Here is a 19,785-nt window from a genome sequence, read left to right on the forward strand (position 1 = left end):
CACCATGTCCTCCAATCCTGTGTGGGGACCAATTGCACCGAGCTTTGGAGAAGAGGGCTTCCAAGAAGATAAAGCAAACTCCGGAGTCGCTGAGCCACGGTAAACCACTCTGCGTGTGCGCCCTGTGTGTTTATTAAATCCTTTATATTAAGTTCGCTTGCTTGCGTGCTTGCGTGCTTGCTTGCTTACGACCGTGCAAATATTTCGGTCGTTTTTTAACCCACTTCCCATGATCCAATCGAGCTGACATTTTGCACACAGACTCGTTGTGCGAGACAATTAATGTTCGTGAAAATTTTTTTCCAAAATTTTAGACTGCTTAGGGAAAACAAATTAAATATTTAATTACCAATTGGTTAATACTGGCAGACAATCATCTGACCCATAGGTGGCAGCCATCTCAAGCCAGAGGACGAGAGGACACTAGCCGCCACGCATATAAAGGATTGATAGTGAAAAACTTTGTTTTTACGGGTTATACTTATTTTTGTTATTTATTGCCATGCTTCTCACGCAGCATCAGCCTTACTTGGTCTCAAGACTTTTTTTCAGGAGGATCCTGCCAAGTTTGCTCGCATTTTGCAAGAAAGTTGCTACTGTTTGCGATCCAAATCGAACGGTTTGCATTACTTGTGTGGGTTCAGTAACAGGGAGAAAGCTGCAGAACCTTCCCAGAACAGCTGGCTGCATAATCCACACGGAGCATGTGGCCAAACGTGGAAATCAAACCCAGGTCAATGTTGCTGTGACGCACAGGTGCTCAAGCCCTGTCGCGCTCTCAAAATTCACAGACACTGCAAACCCCACGTGTACATTCCGCTATACTCTGGACAGATTTATTTTTCATAACTGGTTTCTGGGTTAGACCACATAACTAAGTGGGCATATCTTCACCATGTAACCCTCCATCCATCGTGAGATTCTCGCTCTCTATCGCCTGTTTCCAGGCCAGGTGCCTTGTCGCTTTGTAATGTACAGCGACAGCTACCACTGAGAGGGGTGTCCAATTTAAAACGCGATGAGAAGAGAGATGCGAGAGGCTCATCGCATGCAATGCACTCTGAGATGTCTTCGACGTCAAGGGAGGTGGCTCTCTCGACCACAAATCACTGACGGACACTTTTTTGAAATCGTGGATGTGTTGAAGCGACCAAATTGTCGTGCACTCATTCTTCATCATTACAGTTCAGATCTTGCTTCCCGCCTTGGCTATTATTGCTGCTGCATTGACCACACAGATCCACACCCATTCCGTCACAGTGGACGTGCAGGATCTCTATCGATGTCATTTGAAATGCTTAGGACATTATGTGCAAGGGGTCAATTAGAATAGACATATATAACAATGTAAATCTAGATTTGAAGTTTTCGTGACTACAGGGATCCATAATCTTTGGTTATATCAGTAAATTCACGTAGGTATGAAATCAAATGAATTAAATCACGACGTTTCGATGGCCATGTCGTTATTTCAAGAACGTTTCTTGCTGTGGCTTTCCCACCTGATGATGATTGCTTGTGTTGCAATCGAAACGTTGTGATTTTATTTATTATATTTTATACCTACGTGACTTTACCGAAAGAACCAAAAAAATGTCACTTCAAATTATTCAGCTAAATTTGCACAGCAACGCCACCCACTACTGTGAAACTACAGCAGTCTGTGTGAGACACAGCTGCACCTATCTCAAGCTTAGCCTGGCGCCATGAGAATGACAGCACGAATACTAAGCACACTCACTGGCTATGTCGTTATTGATGTTTATATGAATCTCGAATTAATCCGCCACACATTCCACTCACGGACGATGGGAAGATGGCGATGTCTGCCGTAGCAGCAAGGTGGAACGGTGTCGTGTTGTCTCTTCACAGATCTGTGCCAGCGCAGCCCTCCTCCTCACTCGTCCAGGCCTTTGAAGTGAAGACAGAGGATGTGGAGAAGGAGACGAAGGAAGAGGTGAAAGAGGAGATGATGGAGGATGAGGTAGAGACAGAGGAGGAGGAGAAATCGGAGGAAGAGAAGGCAAAGGAGGACGAGATTGTGATGGTGACAATGGAGGAGAACACGGAGGCAGAGGAGAAAGACAATACGGAGATGGAGGACAAGGAGACAACAAATGATGAACAGATGTCTCCTTCTTGGTTCTTTCGGTAAAGTCACGTAGAAGGGAAGTAATAAAATAATAAAAATAAAACATAATAAAACAATTGTTTTATTATGTTTTATTTTTATTATTTTATTACTTCCCTTCTACGTGACTTTACCGAAAGAACCAAGAAGATGAATCCCTGCAGTCACGAAAGCTTTAAATCGAAAGATGAACAGATGGTCGTGGTGGAGGACATGGAGACGACGGACAAAGGGGAAACAATGGTGGTGGAGGAGGAAGAGAAGACGGTGGTGGAGATGGTGGTGCCGGAAGTTGAGGAGGAGATGAAGGAGGAAAAGATGGTGCTAGCGGAGAAGAAGATGGAGAAGATGGAGGTGGCGCAGGAAGAGGAGGTAGAGGAGAAAATGGTGGTGGAGGATGAAGAAGAGGGGATGGAGGAGGATGAGACAGAGGAGAAAACGGAAGAGGTGCAGGTGGAGATGCACGAAAAGAAGAGGAAGCGAGGGGGCCTCGCTCGCGTGGCGACAGCGATCGCCTCACTCCTCCGCCGCGTGCTGCTTTGTGGTGGCAGGTCCACTGCCCAGTAGGGGTGGTGGCGGTGGTCGTGCATCGGTACCAACTGTGACCACTATCACCACACTACCCACCCACCCCGTGATACTCGCTACAAACACCACACGGTTCCCCAGAGAGACGGTGCCACTGGGACCACAGCTGGGGAATGAAGCTGAGCAGCAAATGCCAGGACTACAGCGGAGAATGACTGCTGCCAGGAGACCTCACATCACACACACACACACGGGACTATGCCATTAGCATAGCCGGCCCCACACTGGGCCCCTTCCATGCTGGTTTTCATCTAGGCAGTCCTCATGTCTGGATGTTTTCGCCTGAGGACGACCGCTCGTGTTGCGATCGAAACGTCGTGATTTATTAATTATTATTATTTTTGTACCTACGTGACTTTATTGAAAGAACCAAAGAGTATGAAAGACGTCTTGTCTGCTGATCTTGTTCATGTCCGTGTTCATCGATATCCCACATTGCTTACACGTTCACACCACACACAATGAAATAAATAGAAACTAGAACGACTTCCGGGGATGGGCAAAGATCGAGGAAACTCTTTCAATGGAGCGAGTTCAGTGTGTTCGATTCAACATCTCTCTGTCAGTCTGTGTCTGTTCGCCTCTGTGTCTCTCTCTGCCTGTCTCTCTGTCTCTGTGTTCCTCTTTTCTGTGTCTGTCTGCCTGTCCTGCCTGTCTGTGTGTGTCTGTCTATCAGCGTCTGTCCAACCGGAGTAAACGACTGTCAGTAGCAGCAGGCGCCCGTTCAACTCCCACGGCTTCACGCCACTCAAACTTGCTCCCAACACACAAAGATCCCCCGTATAGCCTTAACAGACTGTAGGGGCAAGTGCTGTTCGCGAGCACCTATTAAGGGTGGGACGGCACACGAGGGGGTGGGTGGCCAGCACCACGCCCGGCCGCCTTTGTCTCCATAGTGGCGATGTTGACACACCGCACCGGGTACTCGTTTGAGGCTGAGTCGACCTAGGGGAGGCTCAGGACCGGTTCACAAAGTCGTCACTGGCGGTGTTGGCCACGAGCGGGAACAGAACTCGGCTGGTCGGTGCGGAGCGCAGCGCTCACCACGTCACTGCCGCTCTCCTTGTCAACAAACTTGAACTCTGACCCCGCCCTCTGACGTCACCGCTCAGCATGACCTCAGCGGCGTCAAACGCCAGGGGGCGGTGTGCCTCGCTAGTGACGTCATGTCACCCACCCCCGACCACCGCGCTCTTGAGCGTGACGTCATTTCTGCTCGGCCGCTGCCGATATCTGTCCCAGTGCCAATCCTTATTTGGGCAAAGCCACGCCCGGTGACTGGCGGCTCATTAACATAATGTGTCGTGAAAGCCGTCGCGAGTTGAGAGCCGCTCATTGGGGGAAGGGAGTGTCATCGTACCCCGCAAGTGACGTCATGTCACCTGCTGCCGCGTGACGTCGCGAGGGACCAGGAAGTTGCCGCTCCGCCCGTGAACTGAAATCCGAGGTGAGAAATTCTCATCGCTGTTGTGGTGGTGGTTGTTGTGGTTGTTGTGGTGGTGGTTGCGGTGGTGGTGGTTGTTGTTGTTGTGGTTGTTGTTGTGGTGGTGGTTGTTGTTGTGGTGGTGGTTGCGGCGGTGGTGGTGGTTGTTGTGGTGGTGGTGGTTGTTGTGGTGGTTGTTGTGGTTGTTGTGGTGGTGGTTGTGGTGGTTGTTGTGGTGGTGGTTGTGGTGGTGGTTGTTGTTGTGGTGGTGGTTGCGGTGGTGGTTGTTGTGGTGGTGGTTGTTGTGGTGGTGGTTGTGGTGGTTGTTGTGGTTGTTGTTGTGGTGGTGGTTGCGGCGGTGGTTGTTGTGGTGGTGGTTGTTGTGGTGGTGGTTGTTGTGGTGGTGGTTGTGGTGGTGATTGTGGTGGTAGTTGTGGTGGTGGTTGCGGCGTTGGTGGTGGTGGTTGCGGTGGTGGTGGTTGCGGTGGTGGTTGCGGTGATTGTGGTGGTTGTTGCGGTGGTGGTGGTTGCGGTGGTGGTGGTTACGGTGGTGGTGGTTGCGGTGGTGGTGGTTGCGGTGGTGGTTGCGGTGGTTGTGGTGGTGGTTGTTGTGGTGGTGGTTGCGGCGGTGGTGGTGGTGGTGGTTGTGGTGGTGGTTGCGGTGGTTGTGGTGGTGGTTGTGGTGGTGGTTGCGGTGGTGGTTGTGGTGGTGGTGGTTGCGGTGGTGGTTGCGGTGGTTGTGGTGGTGGTTGTTGTGGTGGTGGTTGCGGCGGTGGTGGTGGTGGTGGTTGTGGTGGTGGTTGCGGTGGTTGTGGTGGTGGTTGTGGTGGTGGTTGCGGTGGTGGTTGTGGTGGTTGTTGCGGCGGTGGTGGTGGTTGCGGTGGTGGTGGTTGCGGCCGTGGTGGTGGTGGTTGCGGTGGTGGTGGTTTGCGGTGGTGGCGGTTGCGGTGGTGGCGGTTGCGGTGGTGGCGGTTGCGGTGGTGGTTGTGGTGTGGTTGTGGTGTGGTTGTTGCGGTGGTGGTTGCGGTGGTGGTGGTTGCGGTGGTGGTTGTTGTTGTGGTTGTTGTTGTTTACCGAGGTAGAGCCTCGCTCTCTCTCTCGTTGGGATGTCAATTGAGTAGCAGCGAGCATGGAAACGATGTCCAGGTTGGAACTTTACAACGCGGGGCCTTGCCTCCTGCCCTCGGCTGATCGCGTTTGCTTCAATTATCTCGCTTAGTTTAGCAATCTGTGGAAGAACGCAATCAGCCAGTCTATGCGTTCATTGTGTGTTGACCGACTTTCTGTGTTGCATTGCAATACATTTCAAATGTTACGAAGTTTGTTTGATTAAGTGCAGTCACCAAGCCTCCAAATCTCTCATTGACACAAGGCCCTAATTATAATATGTTATAATAATTATAATATGTTGTAATAATTATAATAATATGTTATAATAATTATAATATGTTATAATAATGATATGTTATAATTATAATATGTTATAATAATTAAATTTGCTCAAAATGTCCCCCCCAATATATTGCTATAAAAATATTTTTTTTACTAATAATTGCGATGCTATGTTAATAAAAACAATTTGCAAAACCACGGCCACAAAATCTGGACTTGTCTTCATATAACAATGCATAGATTTCTGTTTATATGATTGCGTTGTACTTTATGAATCCCTAATCTCTGCCATTACACACTATGAAACAAGAAAATGTAAAAAAGAAAAAAATATAGCAATGTAATACAATACACTATTAGACATTATTGTATAAAATAAAATAAATTCCATCCCATGTGTTAGTGAACTTTTTAAAATATTTTAGGGAGGAAATGGCAGGAAATGAGTTTTCAAATTTAGATATTTTTCTGGGGGGGGGGGGGACCCCAGACCCCTGGAAGATTTGGTCCCCCCCAATGTTGACTCCATGGCTACGGCCTTGCCTTGACATGCTAATTTCTCTACCCCCCCCCCCTCTCTCTCTACCCCCCCTCTCTACCTCCCCTCTCTCTGCCCCCCTCTCTCTAAGGCCTCGACACAGGCGGTGTTTCTCTGTGTGCCTATGTGTGTCATCTCTATGTGTGCCTATGTGTGTGTCTCTCTCTCTATGTCTCTGTGTCATCTCTCTGTCAATGTGTCTCCGTGTCTGTGTTTTGTCTCTTCTCTCAAATTGAGCAATCTTTGGAAGAACGTTATCAACCAGGTGGGGTGTTGACTGTTATGTTAGCCGACTCTCTGTGTTGTATTGCATTACATTTCTAAGTTTACTAGGTTTGTTTTCTTTTTCATTTGTACCTGATGATGATTACTCGTGTTGCAATCGAAACGTCGTATGCTATTTGCACACAGCGTTGGTGTACGGTGCTTTTTGTGGAATATTTTGATGTTTTTTTCCTGGATTTTATGTTTGCACAGTCACATAGTCACTTTAAGATGTTTTCTCGTTCATGGTTTTGTTTTTTGTTTGTTGCGGTTGCATCCGATTCAAGAGCCGAATGGCTCACAGGGCTATACCAAATAAATGAAACTGAAACTAAAATTTTATTTATTTATTTTACGTGACTTTACCGAAAGAACCAAAGAGTATCTTGCTTAAGTTTTAATTTCTCCTCACCTGGCTCGCTACTTTGTAACTTTGTTTTATTTTAAATATTCACGTTTTTTTTTTTCATTTGTTACCAGGCCACGCCCGCTTGAGCTGCTATACCGCTCTTATTTTGAGAAGCGACCTGCCCACAACAACAATAACAACAAGGTGGGGATTGTCAACAGCGTGGCGGTGTTCACTCTGGACGCGTAGCGGTGTTCACTCTGGACGCGTAGCGATGTTCACTCTGGACGCGTGGTGGTGTTCACTCTAGACACGTGGTGGTGTTCACTCTAGAGGCGTGGCGGTGTTCACTCTAGACACGTGGCGGTGTTCACTCTGGACGCGTAGCGATGTTCACTCTGGACGCGTGGCGGTGTTCACTCTGGACGCGTGGCGGTGTTCACTCTGGACGCGTGGCGGTGTTCACTCTGGACGCGTGGCGGTGTTCACTCTGTACGCGTGGCGGTGTTCACTCTAGACGCGTGGCGGTGTTCACTCTTGACGCGTGGTGGTGTTCACTCTGGACGCGTGGCGGTGTTCACTCTCTGCATGTGGAGTGGGGACAACCGGGAGATCCGGAGATAAATCCACGCGACCACAGGAAGAGAGAAAGACACGCAAACTAAAAATATACAGCAGGCATCAGGGTTGGGATGAACCCACGACTTCCTGTATGCCAGGAGAGGTAGTTAACATCTCACCACGGGGAGCGAGAGAGACACGCAACCTCGGGGGTGTTGATTAATCCTCATTGAATTACTTGGATGAGTAAGGAAGCATTAACAGTGAGCGGATGAAGGTGGCCAGGCATGGGTCTGGACACACCACCACCTGTTAACCATGCCAGTGTGTTACAGTGTAAAGTTTGTGTTGGCAGTTAAGTCTATTAACTCTATTGAACACGAAGGTTATATGACAACAATAGTTTGTTTTTGTTTTCCTTTGGAACTTTATAAGAATGGAAACAGTCAAGAAGTTAACACAGCACACACATGCAGCTGAAGTCAGATCTGTTCATTCCAGCGTGCAAGGACATCGTGAGCCTGGCTGGCTTCACACCTCTAAGTTGCGATTGAACATTAATTCATGCATTTTTGCATAACACAAATAGTATTATTTTCAACACCCTTTGCTTTGTCAGCTAAATTTAGCTTTCATAAATATTCCTTTTGTAGCTAGACAGCCAAAATTGTGTGCTCGGAGTTTTGGGTTAACATTCATTTTGAAGATACGAGGGCTTCCAGGCATGTTTATGACCATTCGCCCTCTTATTGTGTGCCAGAACAGCCCATGTGATGAATTTGGTAAACTTTTTCACTACATCATGAATATATCAATAAGTGTCGACTTATAAGTCATGTGTTACTGTGTAAATATGCATTCCTCTGTGCATCGATACTGACGTGGATGTAACTTTTTTCTGTCTGCAGCTGTCGCTTCCTCTGTCGAATTTGTCTGATGGAGCAAAGGCAGTCGGCGCAGCTCGGTGCCAAAAGGCAACAATGCGACCGGTGTGCATACAGCACGGATCGTCCTGGACATTTGACAAGGCACCAGAGAACTCACACAGGAGAGAAACCCTTCAAGTGCACTGTGTGCGGGAACGCGTTTTCAGATTCGTATACTCTTGTAAAACACCAGAGAACACACACGGGAGAGAAACCCTTCAGGTGTAGTTTGTGTGGGAAGGCGTTTGCACGTTTATCTACTCTTGTAGCACACCAGAGAACACACACGGGAGAGAAACCCTTCAAGTGTAGTGTGTGTGGGAAGGCGTTTTCAGAGTCATCTACTCTTGTAACACACCATAGAACTCACACGGGAGAGAAACCCTTCAAGTGCAGTGTGTGTGGGAAGGCATTTGCACAGTCATCTGCTCTTGTAGCACACCAGAGAACACACACGGGAGAGAAACCCTTCAAGTGCAGTGTGTGTGGGAAGGCGTTTGTATGTTCATCTGTTTTTAAAAAACACCAGAGAACACACACAGGAGATAAACCCTTCAAGTGCAGTGTGTGTGGGAAGGCGTTTGCACAGTCATCTGCTCTTGTAGCACACCAGAGAACACACACGGGAGAGAAACCCTTCAAGTGCAATGTTTGTGGGAAGGCGTTTGCACATTCATCTGCTCTTGTAATACACCAGAGAACACACACGGGAGAGAAACCCTTCAAGTGCATTGTGTGTGGGAAGGCGTTTGCACAGTCATCTGCTCTTGAAAAACACCAGAGAACACACAAGCATCAGAAGATCCACAAGGACTGGAGTCTGAAATCAGCTTGTGAAAGTCAAAGTGCCGCAATGAGCCCATCCCTCATCAAACAAGAACCGGAAGAAAATCCCAGCTTGGACACTTTTAAAGGTATCGAGGTGAAATGTGAAGAAGTGATGGTGAAGAGTGAAGAAGTGATGGTGAAGAGTGAAGAAGTGATGGTGAAGAGTGAAGAAGTGAAGGTAAAATGTGAAGATGAAGATTCAATTCCAAAATCGGACCTTCACATCGATGGAGGCAACGTGAAGCAGGAGGAGAATTCTGACTGTGAGGCAGAGCGAGGCAACTCCCAGCAGTTTGTGGAGGTGGAGGTGTGGGTGGACTTCATCCGACAATACAATGTCAAGTCAAATGGAGACCCGGTAGATATGTAAGCTTGAGACGATGTTGCTCCAATAGATGCACCTTTTGTCACAGACCTTTAATGACAAGAAATAAGTTGAACACTCAATTCCTAGGTTCACCTTGCAGGGTACGAGCGGCCAGTCTTTATGGACCTGTGGGTTGGGTAGATCTCTAACCAGGAGCGAGACCCAATAAGCTCCCAAGCATTCACTTTGTTCTAATAATTCCATTTTTATGGTGCTCTATCGCCCCGGCAATTCGGAGTTTTGTATCGTATCTCGTCTCAAACACTCGAAGAGCATCCCCAAGTAGCAGCTGCCCCTGTGCGGCACAAGGTGGTGGCTCTGCACCGGCCTGCATGTGGAAAATAGCCTGTTTGGAATTTGCTCAATTTTGACCCAGACGCCAGCATGCAATGGCCTACTTGTTTTGATTGGCGCAATGGTATGTTGTACGTACACTGTTAAGCAGACGGTGCATATTTTTTTTTAAATAGCTTATTAATACGATGTAACCTGTTGCAGTATATTTCAGTGCAGTAATTCAATTTTGTTAAACTGACTCCATAATTTAGAATGAATACTTGTATGATTGTGTGCGTACATGTAACATTTTGTCTATAAGGGTCAAACATTGAATAAGTGATGTTCGGACAAAGAGTGTGTTTTGGAATAACCTGTAAAGATAACTCTGGTGAGACCCGTTGTTTTTCTGATATAGGTCAAAAGGTATTTTTGTGTTTTCAGGAAGCGTCTGCCTCTGGAGCAACTCATTGTCTTTGAAATAGGGAGCACACTCGGATCATTCATCAGTTACAAGGCATACCACTCAAAAGTTACACGTAGAGGAGATACATTCTCTACAACACGAATTATAATTGTGTCTTACGTGTTGACGTAGATTTTGTCTAACTAGTATGAGAAATGCCCCTTGCTGATTAATGTCTGGATGTTCGTAACCATCGGTTGAAGCAAGCCCGGCTGCTCTTGAGATGCTGTGCACCAATAAGGGTCCACAGGTGGCTTGCACTGAATCAATGATGCACTCCCAGAAGGCTGTGCTAGTTATAGTTTGTGTAATACATTCCTTTGTTTCGTTGAGAGATCGATAAATAAAATGTCGTGTCTGCTGATCTGCTTCATAGCAAGGAGGTAATTTGAAGGACATATTTGAAATGCATTTTTGGTACAGATTTGTATTCGGTTACAAGGCAGAGCACATCTAGTAGATACATTCACAACAACACTCATTCGAAATTTGCATGACGTCTTATATGTTGGCGAACTAGGACAAGAAATGGTCCTTGCCGATTAACGTCTGGATGTTCACAACCATGGGTTGAAGCAAGCCGGACCGCCTGCAGCCCCCTCAACCATTTACAGCCTTGGGCCAGGAAAGTCACGAAAAAAATTGTGCACGAACGATGCATTCACGCAAACTCCCGATGCTCCGTTTTGAAGTTTAAAAATGAAACAACTTTGAATTGTATTATGTTTTGAATTAAATAATTGTATTTCTTCATTAAACATATCATTTTACATCTGGAAGACTTAATTAAAAATGACATTTCGTGTGAATTTTCTCTCGTCATTAAGTAGATGGCCTTACCGGGGTTCGGTTCCATGCGGACTTTCACCTGGTTGGGATTGCCGGGTGGAGATAAGGCGACACAGAGCTGGCCGTGCCAGAAGACCGCCGTCTGCAGATCGATTGCAACGTGATCGAACGTCTGTCTCTGTGCTTCCGTCGTTCATGCAGGGGGCGCGTAGGTTTGCAGCGCCTCCTGCATGAAAACGATGGAAAGCGCAGTGTTCATCACAGATAGATGAAGTGCGCTTATATAAGAGTACTAGCGGGAAGTACCCAGCGTTGCCCGGCCGAAAAAGACACACACATGGACTTAGACACACAAACATCGACCCATACACACAAACACATCGACTTACATACATACAGATATTCGCTTTAGATACACACACATGGAGTTACACAAATCGACATACACACAGCGGCTCGCACACACATGGACCTAAGCACACATGGTTTTACACACAAATCGATTAAGGGACACACACATGGGCTCGCACACATATGTTGAGGTGCAAATGACACAGAGGCAGGTCTTCAGTTAAGGGCTTGCGCCAGTTATTTATTAAGGGTTTTTGGATAACTTCCCCAGGGGTAAGTGTCCTTCACTAGGTCGTTCACACGAATCTTCACTGTCTGTTCCTAGCTCGGCTAGCTCCAGGGCTCTCTCCCTCGAGTCGGATCGGGGGTTCAGCCAACAACGACCGACCGGGGAGAGCAGCACCTATCACTTCGGCCGGCTTGTCTCCAGACTCCCTGAGCTCTACCTCTGGCTGGCTCTTCAACTGCTCTCTATCCCAGGCTTCCACAGTGACCCTGCCTTCGTCACGGGGTCCCCGTTAAGTACCTAGAGGAGACATGACGTCATTGCCTCGCCCGGCGCGCATGACGTCACGTCCCATGACATCGCACTGGACAGCGAGCATGATGTCACATCCCCATGTTACTCTTCTGCACATAGACTCGTACACATTGGCCTACACACATACGGATTCACACACATGGAGTTATACACACATATCGACTCACAAACACATTGACTTACACAAATATGCACTAACAAAGATCCCCCGTATAGCCTTAACAGACTGTAGGGGCAAGTGCTGTTAGCGAGCACCTATGGACTAACACACATATGGACTAACAGACATCGATTTACATACATCAACTGACACACATAGACACAGTGACTTACACACTCACATGAAGCCATGCACACACTTGGACTAACACACATACAGCGACTGACACACACACATGGACGAATATGCACACTTGGACTTACACACACATCGACGGACACAGACATCTGGCGTTACCCGGGCAAAAAAGACAGACACACCGACTTACACACACACACACATGGACCTAAACACACACACATCGACTCATACACACATTGACTTACACAGCAATCCTCGATGACGCCACAGCTAGAGCAATTCTCTCTCTCTGGCGAGCCTTTGCGAGGAGCAGTTTCAAAACAAAGGTCTTCCCAGTACTGGCAGGTGCATCAAGGATAAAAAGTGACTCGATTTGTAGTATCAATGTCTTTCAAGATTTCCGTGTAGGCTTCTATTTGTGCATCCATCAGCTTTGGTTAATTTTCCTAAATAAATGTAAGAATCTGTCAAGCATAATAGCATATTTCACTAGGATCTCTTGAGCAAAGGCATGTAGGTTGTTGTTGGATCTATGCCCTGTTTTCCGTTATTAATATTAAGAATAATTAAGAAAAAAAAAACTATTTCTCTTTTTATTATATCTATATATACCTTTTAATAAAAAATTGAAAACAACCCACTACAAACACACCAGGAATCTGTGAAACGGCCATTAAACTGGTAAGAAGTCGGTGACAGAGAGGTCATAGACATCCAGATGGACAAAAGATGTATGGACTAACCTCCCAAAGACATCTGGAGATGTACAGATAAGGTGCAGAGCAAACAACGGTTGAAACTCGCGTTTTCTTAACGTTTTCCTTACCGAAAAGTAGAAACTTAACATAGATAATTAACCAACAAACAATAATATTATTATTAGTAATTCCCTTATATTCACCGCATACATATTATTTAGAAGTATATGTTTCCTATCTACACGACCTTCCGAAAAACTAAAGAGTACGAATTCCAGAAAGCTTAAGTGCATGTGCACTTAACCTCAGGACATAAAAAAATTAACTCAGAATAAAACACCAATCTCTGGAGAACTAAACTTGGCGAAGCCCAAAATAATAATGTGACGAGGATCATGGCGAATATTCATTAAACATAGACGAATGATAACCCCGATACCAAGACCGAAGGAACTCATAAAATATAATTCAAGAATAAATGTAACACACAGGACCACATACATGTATTGCAAACATCTCCTCGACCACCTTTGTCTTCCAGCGGGGTCTGACCTCAGAATGACCCACCCAGGGTAAGCAAGGAGGGAGCAAAAAGGTCACAAAGGGGGGGGGGGTTTGTGCTGACATTGGTTGTTTTCTCTCGCAAGAGACGCAGAGAGAGGAGTGGATGCTCGCGTGTTGGAGTTAAGCACGGCCGTCTTTGTCTCCCCGCAGCACAAACAGATGGCCCATGAATACTTGGAGGGTTAGGAAGGTCGCGAGGAGGGGACGCGGTGATGTCTGCTTATTCTCGCTCTGTTTTAGTTTGTTTGTCTCTCGCAAAAGAGAGAGGAGGGTGATCGCGTTTTGAGCACAAACAGCAAGATTTGCACACGCAAGCAAAATAACATTCCCCACCCCTCCTCCCAGAATGGTTACACCGCTGGGTCTTTACTAATAAACACGCACACGACACACGAAACACACGAACGCAGATGTGTTCAACCCACAGAAAGATATATGACGGCCTTCAAACAACTCGGGAAGATTGAGTGGATTTTCTGAATATAAGCCGGGGAAAAATCCATTCAACTCAGATCGTCAGGGGCTCTGGCCCCCACCACAGATCTCCAGGGCTTCGACTCCACCACAGATCGTCAAGAAGTTTTCGTCATCCAGAATGACGAGGTTTGCAGAGGAAGCTGGCCGCTACAAGCCGAGGTCTGCACCACCTGAGAAGAATCGCTACCCTGAGTCGCAGAGCTGCGAGTGAAGCCAACAAAGACGCCAACGTCCACCCTGCCACGAACGAAGCATCGCTACTCGTCAGAGTGACGACCAGCGAACAACCCGCAGGAAAGGTGGAGATCGCCAAGCGTGCGCCACCGTGCGCCACCTTGCGCCACCGTGCGCCACCGTGCGCCACCGTGCGCCACCTTGCGCCACCGTGCGCCACCTTGCGCCACCGTGCGCCACCGTGCGCCACCTTGCGCCACCGTGCGCCACCTTGCGCCACCGTGCGCCACCTTGCGCCACCGTGCGCCACCGTGCGCCACCGTGCGCCACCGTGCGCCACCGTGCGCCACCGTGCGCCACCTTGCGCCACCGGGCGCCACCGTGCGCCACCGTGCGCCACCGTGCGCCACCGGGCGCCACCGTGCGCCACCGGGCGCCACCGTGCGCCACCGAGCGACACCGAGCGACACGAGCGACCGAGCATCTTCAAGGACAGCATCGTGCCAACTCGTCATCGAGCAGTGGAGAGAGAGAGAGAGAGCAAAAGCCGAGCGACACGCCGAGCGAGGGAGCAGCAGGAGCAGAGCGGCGGCCACGCCCAACCCAGAGCGACTGAGCAGCACGACTCGATGCGGCCACGCCCCACCCAGAGGAAGCTGGCCGCTGTTCGTATCCTCCCACACCACACAAGCTAACGACACAACTCCCGACTCTAAGAATTAATTAATATTACAAGGGGACAACGCACACACAGCACGCACACGAATAAGACTTTAAAAGAAAAACTGTCTTTGCGTTTCAAAAAGGGTTGCCATTTCGAGGTGGTGCGTTCAATATCAACTGATCGTGCAAAGCAGTTGCTGCCGTCGAGTTACATGAATAAGAAATGTTTTAGTCATTCATTTTCGTTAACTGCATAATTTCGCCAATGAAGAAGTATTTTTAGTCATTCAATTTCGTTAATTACATAAGATTGCCCATGAATTTATTGACGTATACTCGCTTTCGCATACTAGAGTGTCATGTGCTTGTTTAGAATTAAAATTGCTTCACACCAACTGTTCGAGTGCTTCTTTCCAAGTCCATGCAAAACTGTCTTATTCTTGACAACTGTATCCTGTGATGAGATCTGAACCTGGAGACCTAAAAATAACAAACACACTAAGATAATCGGTAAACGTTTAATCGATGATAATCGTGTTATCCTGATTGATATAACCCTGGATAAACGAAACCAAGCCTAATTATCATAACTGCACACAGTAACATAATCGCAAGCATCCGCATAAATTACTACGATTATCTCCGTGATTATCATAATTTATGCATATAATCACACACATTATCATAATTTATGCACGTTAATACACACATTAACATAATTAATGCGATTTGCGCATTTTTCGGAAAATTATTATTATTTTTTTTTAATCAAAATTTCATAATTCCAACACATACAACATTGTCCCTGTAGGGTGTTGGTAGTCCCATAGACGTGAGGTATTTTCCAGCAATGGAGTGCAGTTTGTCGTGAAGGAGGATGAGGGCCTGTTTGAAGATAACATCAGAAAAGTTGTCGTCCAGGTTTGTATTTTGTTATTGAGCTCCGTGGAGGATGTCCTCACTCATGCCCTCTTTGTATTTTTGCCTGAGTCCCATGGGGTTAGATGGGCTGCAAACTTGAAGATTCATGCAGAAGAGCAATGTCAGTTGGAAAGGTGACTGACCAACAGAAGTTTCTGTCATAGCTTTATGAATAAGGTGATCATGCGCAAGAATTGCACGGACATTACAAGCTTCCCTGTATGTTTGGCAGACAACTCATTCCACTGTTTATATGTCTTGGAAATATGTGTGCCCTTTGGCAACATGGAGAAGCATTGGGAGAAAGTAGCACTGCTGATTGTTGGGATGAACTGTGTAGACTCGTCCTAAGGCATCCGATTCACCGTCAGCAGCACTTCGCTTCTATTTTTTTAGCAGTCCATGTATAGTAGGAGGGAACTTCATGGTAGAGCAGGTTGGCAGCAAATGGGTCACTTGGGCACAAAACCAAGAACGCCATCAGGGTGGTATCTTGTGGAGCCAGGGCCTGTTGTTTGGCATTTCTTTTGGTGACGTAGATGCGTTGACCATTTTGGAGGTGAAGTGCCAAATGGACGACTGTGGGGGGACGGCCATGGATAGGGAAGCCAAGAATTAAGCAAATGGCCTCATTGTTGCTGATGTATCTTGCTTGGAAAAAAAGTTGTGGCTCATGCACACTTTGCCCATCTGTTTTGTAAGGCAAAGACAGTCATGTCAGAGCCTTTTTACTTTGAAATTTCGTGTTGAAATTTCCCACTTTTTTACGTAATATATAGGATACTTAGGCTAAGCACACCCGAGGATTGCACTATTGTTGAAAAATGAAGTTGCAAATATTTGGCCATTATGGGCCAAAAACGGCATCGATTAGTATGCCGATATTCTATATTGGGACGTGCACATTTCATCATAAAATGTTTCACTTTTAATATAATACATAGCATACTAAGGGTAAATACCAGAGGTGGGACAAAGTCATTGTTATGCAAGTCCAAGTCGAGTCTGAAGTCATCAAATTCATGACTCGAGTCTGACTCGAGTCCAAGTCACATGACTCGAGTCCACACCTCTGGTAAATACAATTGATGAATTAACTTTTTGTTGAAAAATAAAGCTATGAAAATTTGGCTTATTTTGGTTAAAACCGACATAAGTATCCCCGATTTTATTTTTGGGACGTGAAAATTTAATCGTGAAATTTCCAACTTTCACTGTAATATAGAGCACTAGCGGAAGTACCCGGCTTTGCCCGGGTGAAAAATATATTTCTTAAAAACCTTACATATATATACACAGATACTAAGGTATTGTCAAAGCCCGGTGGGCTGTTTGTACATTTCTCCACCAACAAATATATAAGAGGCTTTCACAAGTCCAAAAAGTTGTAGAAAGTGTGGGGTAAATAGTTGATGTCAAAATGTTTCCGAAAATTGCGGTCTCCCCCCCCCCCCCCCCTCAAAAAATATATTTACCCCTCGTAGGTATATATACTAACAACACCTTACATACAACAGAGGAAGTGGTATCTATTGACTCTGTAGTAGTATCTACTGACTGTACCGTAGTATCTACTGAGCCATGTGTAGCTACTGACTGTGTAGTAGTATTTAGTGACTGTAATAACTACTGACCATAGTAGTATTTACTGGGCCTACAGTAGTATCTACCGACTATATACTCGTAACGACTAACTGTATAGTATCTGCTGACTCTATAGTGTATCCACTGACTATAGTAGTAACTACAAAATCTATAGCAGTATCTACTCACTCTATAATAGTATCTACTGACTCTAGTAGCTACTCACCGTAGCAGTATGTACTGACTGTATAGTAGTATATACTGACTGTAGCAGTATTGACTGACTGTAGTGGTATATACTGACTGTTTAAGTATTTACTATAGCGGTATCTACCAACTCGATAGCAGTATCTACTATCACTACAGCAGTGTATACCGACTGAGGTCGTACCTGCTATCACTACAGCAGTGCATACTGCTGTGTTGGTACCTGCTATGATTACAGCAGTGCATACTGCTGTGTTGGTACCTGCTATGATTACAGCAGTGCATACTGCTGTGGTGGTATCTGCTATGATGAGAGGAGTACATATTGTGGTGGTGGTACCTGGTATGATAACAGAAGTGCATATTGACTGTACTCATCATTCACCCTCACCATTCACCACTCACAACTCACCCTTACCACTCATCCTCACCACTCACCACTCCCACTCACTATTCACCATTCACCCTCACAACTCACCACTCACCAACCTCTCTCACCAATCTCCATCACCACCCTCCCTCACCACTCACCCTCACCACTAACCCTCACCACTAACCCTCACCACTCTCCCTCACCACTCACCCTTACCACTAACCCTCACCACTCTCCCTCACCACTCACCACTCACTCTCACCATTCACCCTCACCATTCAGCCTCACCACTCACCCTCACCACTCACCGTCACAACCACCACTCACCCTCACCACACAACCTCACCCTCACTACTCACCATTCATCCTCACCAATCACCACTGACCAATCACCACTCACCACTCTCCACTAACCCTCACCACTCAACCTCACCACTCACCCTCAAAACTAACCACTCTCTCACCACTCACCCTCACCACTCAGCACTCACCCTCACCACTCACCCCTCACCACTCACCCATCACCACTCACAACCGCCACTCACCCTCACCATTCACCCTCACCACTCACCCTCACAACAACCACTCACCCTCACCGCTCACCACTCACCCTGACCACTCACCACTCATCCTCACCAATCACACCCTCACCAATCACCACTCACCCGCACTGCTCACCCTCACCACTCACCACTCACGCTCACCCTCACCACTCACCCCTCACTAATCACCACTCATAACCGCCACTCACCCTCACCACTCAACACTCACCCTCACCACTCACCCTCACCACTCACCACTCATCCTCACTACTCACCCTCACCACTCACCCTCACCACTCACCCTCACTACTCACCACTCATCCTCACCACTCACCCTCAACAATCACCACTCACCCTCACCACTCACGCTCACCACTCACCCTCACCACTCACTCTCACCACTCACCCTCACAACAACCACTCACCCTCACCACTCACCCTCACTACTCACCTCACCACTCATCCTCACCAATCACACCCTCACCAATTACCACTCACCCTCACTGCTCACCCTCACCGCTCACCACTCACCCTCACCACTCAACCTCACCCTCACCCCTCACTAATCACCACTCACAACCGCCACTCACCCTCCCCACTCACCCTCACTACTCACCGCTCATCCTCACCAATCACACCCTCACCAATCACCACTCACCCTCACCACTTGCCACTCACCCTCACCACTCACCCTCACCATTCACCCTCACCACTCTCCCTCACCACTCACCAGTCATGCTCACCACTCACCATCACTACTCACCACTCACCCTCAACACTCACCCTCACCGCTCACCACTCACCCTCACTACTCACCATCACCACTCATCCTCACCAATCACACCCTCACCAATTACCACTCACCCTCACTGCTCACCCTCACCGCTCACCACTCACCCTCACCACTCAACCTCCCCTCACCACTCAACCTCATCCTCACCCTTCACTAATCACCACTCACAACCGCCACTCACCCTCCCCACTCACCCTCACTACTCACCACTCATCCTCACCAATCACACCCTCAACAATCACCACTCACCCTCACTGCTCACCACTCACCCTCACTACTCACCCTCACCACTCATCCTCACCAATCACACCCTCACCAATCACCACTCACCCTCACCACTTGCCACTCACCCTCACCACTTACCACTCACCCTCACCATTCACCCTCACCACTCTCCCTCACCACTCACCATCACTACTCACCACTCACCCTCAACACTCACCCTCACCGCTCACCACTCACCCTCACCACTCACCCTGACCACTCACCACTCATCCTCACCAATCACACCCTCACCAATCACCACTCACCCTCACCACTTGCCACTCACCCTCACCACTCACCACTCACCCTCACCATTCACCCTCACCACTCTCCCTCACCACTCACCATCACTACTCACCACTCACCCTCAACACTCACCCTCACCGCTCACCACTCAACCTCACCACTCACCCTCAAAACTAACCACTCTCTCA

General features: G+C 47.4%; 1 pseudogene; it reads left to right on the forward strand.

The window, feature by feature from the left end:
* The window catches only part of LOC133361354 (zinc finger protein 709-like), a 139,798-nt pseudogene extending 128,986 nt beyond the window's left edge, over positions 1-10,812 (forward strand).
* Positions 10,813-19,785: the final 8,973 nt, after the last annotated feature.

This window comes from Lethenteron reissneri, chromosome 72 (genome assembly GCF_015708825.2).
Source record: "Lethenteron reissneri isolate LAM-NWPU_2019-01 chromosome 72, ASM1570882v1, whole genome shotgun sequence".
NCBI classification, from domain to species: Eukaryota; Metazoa; Chordata; class Hyperoartia; order Petromyzontiformes; family Petromyzontidae; genus Lethenteron; species Lethenteron reissneri.